This window comes from Pyxicephalus adspersus, unplaced genomic scaffold, assembly GCF_032062135.1.
Source record: "Pyxicephalus adspersus unplaced genomic scaffold, UCB_Pads_2.0 Sca19, whole genome shotgun sequence".
Lineage (NCBI taxonomy): Eukaryota > Metazoa > Chordata > Amphibia > Anura > Pyxicephalidae > Pyxicephalus > Pyxicephalus adspersus.
The window spans coordinates 30,641-37,119 of record NW_027317026.1 but is presented as its reverse complement, the minus strand read 5'-3'; positions in this window follow the sequence as shown (position 1 = coordinate 37,119).

The following is a 6,479-nucleotide window of genomic DNA, read 5'->3' as shown; positions in this document are numbered from 1 at the left end:
CTGAAAATGTCTTACAAAGCATACATACACACATCAAAATATGTGCATGTACATAGTTGTGAACAGCCAATTTTAGGTGTGTGGACCCAGCTACCCAGCTCTCATCTGCAGCTGTAATCCGTTGAAAGAACAATAGAGAACGCTCCATTCTCAGCCGTCATCCATGCAGAGGACTCCAGCTGCCGATAGGAGCTGGGGACACAGGCTGCCCCCCATTCTATAGCTGTGCTGTGGCTTCTATATAAAAAACTGCTTGATAAAATATATCCAATTTGTGGGCATGTGTAACGACATCATGGGCACAGTGTGATACCTGTGTGTGGGAATTCTTCATGTCATATCTTGCAGCCTATAAGGACACTCAGATAATAGTGCCAAAATTTCTATGAAATCCTAGGCCACCAAATTAGCAGTATTTGAAGTGCACTGCAAAAACCTCCAAGAAATGTGGTTGATTAGTAGCCAGCAGGATCCTCAACATTTCAAGTAGTTGCAAACAAGGGCTTAGGACATGTGAAAGATTAAAGATGGCAGGTTGTTAAGCTGAGAAATATGAAAAGCAGCGTAAAAACACATGGCAATGCATTTCAAACAAGCATGCTGCAAGAAACACATGGCAATGCATTTCAAACAAGCATGCTGCAAGAAACACATGGCAATGCATTTCAAACAAGCATGCTGCAAGAAACACATGGAGAAACATGAGTTAAATCTAGTAAAAAGAATCACCCTCCCCACCTACCCACCTCCACTCCCCACCCCCCACCTCCCTCCCCACTCACCACCTCCCCCACCTCTCTCCCCTCTACCCCTAAAACTTTTCTAAAAAATATCACTTACTTTAATAATAAAACGCAGCTCCCTCTCACCAAACAATGCGCGCGGCATGATGTCCTCTCTCTCCAACTTCCTCATTAACTACTGCCTACTGGAAAACGTGGCCACGCCCACGCCACACATTTGCACGTGCGCCGACTGTATGCGAATCTATATCCGCATGTAGTCAGTGCCCTTGTTGTGCATAGTTATGGGTATATATTTTTAAATCAAACATTCCTGAGCGATTGGAAAAGAGATGACATAAATCCCCAAAAAACAAACAAACAACAACATTTTAGAAATAACTTTATTCAAAGTAAACATTTGCTAAAAGGTCAAAGTCAAATCTAAAAACATCAAAAACAAAATAAAAAAATGCACAGCACTAAAAATTTTACAGTAAAAAATTGAAAAGAACAAGTGGAGTAGAACATCTTTATGCAGGATAAACATTGAAAAGTGGTAGTAAAGGCAGAATTTGACAATCAAACAATATGGCCACAAATACAATACCATAGCATTACTATTGACTTCAAAATATACATCAAAACATTCCAAGTCCAAAAAATTAAAAAAGAAGCTATTGTGCTAAATGGCAAAAGTATCAAATACAGGAACAGGATATCACACAAACCAACAGCCTCTCCAAGAAGAAAAAGACAAAAGAAAAGAGCAAGCTAAACTACACCCTTATATATGCTCAAAATTAAGCGCAGATGTGATAGCAATTCACTTGCAAATAGCACTTGCGCAGTGTTTCAAAATTGGATTTTATTTTGCACTTGGACATGACACCTGCAATTAGCACTTGCACAGTCTGTCAAAATTGGCTGTTTGTTTTTTTTTGGTCTTGGACATGTCATTATTATTGATCAATATGATCCTTTAGATAGGTACACCAGTAAACAGATCTAATAGTTAAAACAATAAAATAAAATTGAGTTGGGGAAGATTTAATGTTAAAAGTATTTTATGTTTGTGTATATTGCTATATATATATATATATATATATATATATATTTATTAAATTATTGTAGGATATGAATAAATATATATACACACACACACACACACACACATATACATAAGCAGCAAACAAAAGAACGTGTGTGTGCTTGTGACTTTACTGAGAAAAAAAAAGAGTTGTCCGATGTCAGGCCCGCATAGTGGCGCTTGTTCATTCGCCAGTCACGTGATTTACCTGTATCCGACAAGGCATTGTAAGCTTTTATATAGGCGCCTATGGAGAGGAGAAAAGAAAAAAGTGATTTTAAAATATGCTTTTTTCTTGGCGCACATAAATGTTTTAAACATTTCAACGGCGCAAACATTTTTTTTTAGGGCTAAGGGTGATATGTGTGCCATTAGAAAGAATGATGCTCTGGCCGCGATCTCATCCAGTTGCTGACTAGCGCGATGGCTGCCGATTTCAGCTCGCGAATATGGATGCACGACCGGCCAACCGAATTTGCTTGATGAATTTGGGCCAGTGTGTTCTGGAAGGGATGCAGGAAACCTACTCTGGCTGAGCACATGTTCTCATCTCTGTCCCTGTACCTCCTGCCTCTCTCTATATCCTCATGAGGTTTCCCAAGCCACTATCAGGGGCAGGAAAACTTCAACAACTTTATTTGCTATTTACAAAGTTACAACTCAGCAAGCAGATAGAAAAAGGCAGACCCCTACACTGTCTTCAGCAGGGATCAGCACATACAGGAAAAAAAGCAGCAACCTCTTTACATCTTCCTCTGTCTGCTGCAAGAGCTTAGAAGAACTACAGTAAGTAGACCAGCTTCTTGGATTTAACTGTAAGTATCCATATTTAAATTAAAAGGTTGCTTGTGTGTATGGTGGAGGAATGTGTACTTGTTTCTAAATAAAGTGCAGGGCTATGTTTATATTTGTATAATGCAGCAATGCATGAATGTGTATAGTGGAGATTGTGTAAACTATGCAAACTTCAAGGATCTTGTTTATGTTTCCGTGAATAGTGCATATTGTGCATCTGTTTTTATGTAAAATGTAGGGCTCTGTGTATGTTTGTGTGTATGGTACAAATCCTGTATAGTACTGGACTGTGGCTTGTTTGTGTGTATAGTGAAGGCTGCATGTATGTTTGTATAAAATAGGAGTATGTTTGTGTGTATATCACAGTATAGGCGCCTTTGATTGGTATAACATTTGATATTTATATATTTATGAAAGTGACATCCCATTTACAATGACAAAAAGACTGTTTAAAACACAACAAAGTCTGTTTAAAAGAAATGTAAACACTATCAATAGATAGGAAAGATTATGTGTGCTAATATATCGTAGAAGGTGATGATGGTAAAATAAAAAAAGTATATGATGCAAACATTAGCAGTTTCCTTACAAAAACTTACAAGAGAGACAAAAAGAATGTCAAACACAACAAAGTCTGTTTAAAAGAAATGTAAACACTATCAATAGATAGGAAAGATTATGTGTGCTAATATATCGTAGAAGGTGATGATGGTAAAAAAATAAGTATATGATGCAAACATTAGCAGTTACCTACAATAACCTACAAGAGCTTCACATTTTAAAAGACACTCACAGCATTTTCATCCTAAATTGTTAGAAGTTGATAATAAAAAAGATAGCAATGAAAACCTATTTGCTTCAGGGCTAAATAAAGCTCCAATGTCTACTGGGGAACAAACCCAACTAAGAAGATTATTTACATCTGACAAAGCTACCACATAAACTGACTTCAGAAAATTCAAAAACCACATCATCCAAATGGCAGTACAGAATTGTGTGCCCGTATCCTTTGTACAACCAGCCTTTTTAGGCTGAAACAGAGAAATGGCTAAAAACTTGAAGTTTCTTTGGAACGACACTGAAACACCAAAGTAATCTGATTTAGGAGCTTTTATGAAGAAAGATCTGGCAGAAACCAAATTAAATAACATTTTTTGCCATTATAGGTTTTGCAATTGTTTTGTTATGTAGTTAAAATTGATAATTTTTAAGCAAAAATGTAGTTTATATTTCTTAAGTAAAAAAATAAGTAAAGTTGTTCCTCATCCTCTGCAAGTGACTTAAAATCATAGCCTCATGACAAAAACAATAAATAAAAAATTGTTTTCCTTTTTGTGTTTTTAGTTTAAAATGTAGGCATAAACTTTACTGGTTTACATGCTGGCAATTACAGGGTAAAGTGTCAGCTTCCTGGTCAGTTCTTGTTCCCAAAAGCAGATCCTGTCTTCATATAGCTTTATAATGTAACACAGGCTTTTCCCACTTACCTACAGAATTTTGAAGCAACCCAGCAAGTCTGGATTCTCCAGTTTTAGCATATTATATCCTCCCACCTGACCTTGGTGGTCGGTCTATATACCGATTAAAACCTTTGGGACATTCCTGAAATTACATTTTGAACAGCTCTTTCAGGGACACTTAAATGAACCTCACCATATTATCTTTATACAGCCTGGTCATCTACACAGGAACATATATTCACCAATTTCACAAAAACAACCGCCATAATCGTACCCCTGAAGAAGCCTATTGGGCGAAACGCGTCGGGTTACATGTGAACCACTCGGTTCAATGTTTCAATTGCTAACTACTGTAAGGCGGCATTTTATATATGGATAGTACAGCCATCCCACTCCTGTGAATGTTAACAGGATGAGGGATTGAACACTATTGAATCTACACTGTAGTTATGTATGAATCATCTTTGATGCATAAATACAATTAATGATTTGTAATGAAAATCTGAGCCTTAAAACACCTCTTTCTTTCTACTTCACAGTTTCTACATATAATTCATTTGAGGAGGCTCAAAATTAGGTTGTTAATAAGTCAGGTGAAGGAAAAACCTCCCACTATTGCTTTACAATGGCTGAGCTTTGGCATGCCATGTATGTTGTGCTTCAATCAACGTGGAACCTTCACATCAGCATATTTAAATTGGAGGAGTCGGAGGTACTATAAAATGAGAAGCATTCAGCCCTGCTGAAGTCCATTTGAAATTCTTGTTACCAATATCTAATCATGCTTTCAAGCCTCTCAAAGTTTAAATGTCTTAGCAGGACCTGAAATATACCATACACTTATTAATTGCAAGCCTCACCAACTACATCTATATTTCTTAAGACCCCTCCCTATATGTCAAAGCTTAGGGAATTTTCACAATGCAGGAAAGCTTGTAGCTGTATCATTGACTAAAATGTGAATTTAAATTCTAGCAGCTGTTGTCCAAACCCAACACATTTTTTTTAATTGGTTGCTGGAACAGTTTCTGCAAACACCTATATAAACCGGGTTGTCTTTATACAAGATTATATCTGCTCTGCAATTTCTCCTGGAGAAGAGTAGCAAAGTCATGCCCAGCAATGCAAAAGATGAAGTATTTAGAAAGTATTTTGAAAATGCTTGCTTGGGCCCTTGAAAGGTAAATAAAGTACTTTCTAGAACAGCCTCTATGCATATCATAGTCCTCTCCTCTTCTGTTACTATTTAGTGTGTTAGGAGAATTACCAAGTTTACAAACCTGTGCTACTGCAAAGCACATTATATCACAAGTGCCTCTGATGCAGTTATTTACTCTTAATTGCAACTCAACCAACTCAATCTTTCCAGAAAACTGCAGAGAAAAACCTGCAGCGTTGTGGATCTACAAAAGGAAAGCATGCACAACTTCTCGGTGTTGTGGTGCATTCATTTGAACAAGCTGCCCCAACTTAATACATATTTATAAATACACAACACACAACTATAGTAGTCCTACAATCATAAAGCAAATCAGAGGATCTATTTACTCCCGTATGCCAAGCATCTCCTCTTTTAGCCTCTTTACAGAATCTTTAAAAGCAGACCCATCATCAAAATTTTTACATTATATATAAAAGGGGGGCCAAGCACTTTATAATGAAATGCTATGCGCAGTAGGTTCGGCACTATTTTTTATCAGCCCGTAGCCTACTGAGGCATGTGACGTTGCTGACCTCAGCAGAAGAAGGATGAGAACGGAGAAGATGTCCAGTGTCCAACCTGAGCTGAGAAGAAAAAAAAAAACGGGACAGCCGGGACTGCTTTCCACCAGTAAAGGTTTTTTATGTTAAAAATAGATATTATGCCTGATTTATGAAAGCTCTCCAAGGCTGGAGAGAATACACTTTCATTAGTGAAGCTGGGTGGTCCAGCAAACCTGGGATGGATCTGGTCCAGGATTCAAAACATTTGCAAACAAATAGCAAATGACTTTGATAAAATCCATTTCAGATTTGTTTGCTGGATCACCAAGCTTCACTGGTGAAAGTGTATTCTCCCCAGCCTTGCAGAGTTTTCATGATTCAGGCCAATTGAGGGAGGAGTGAAAAAGTAAACTATATACCGTATTTTTTGCCATATAAGACGCACTTTTTCTTCCCCAAAACTTAGGGGGAAAAGTTAGTGCGTCCTATACGACAAATGTGTTAAAAAAAATAATTAAAATATTATACTCACCCGATGCCCGATCCTGCGTGTGTCTGGCTGCAGCGTGTCTCTCTTCTCTCCTCTGCCAGCATCGTGTTTTCTCCTGTCTGTAAAGCAAAGCAAAAGAAGCCGGCACAGCGCCACCTGCTGTTCCCTGTCCTAACTGCCGTACAATAGAAAAAAAGCACAGAGTGATCAGAAGGGGA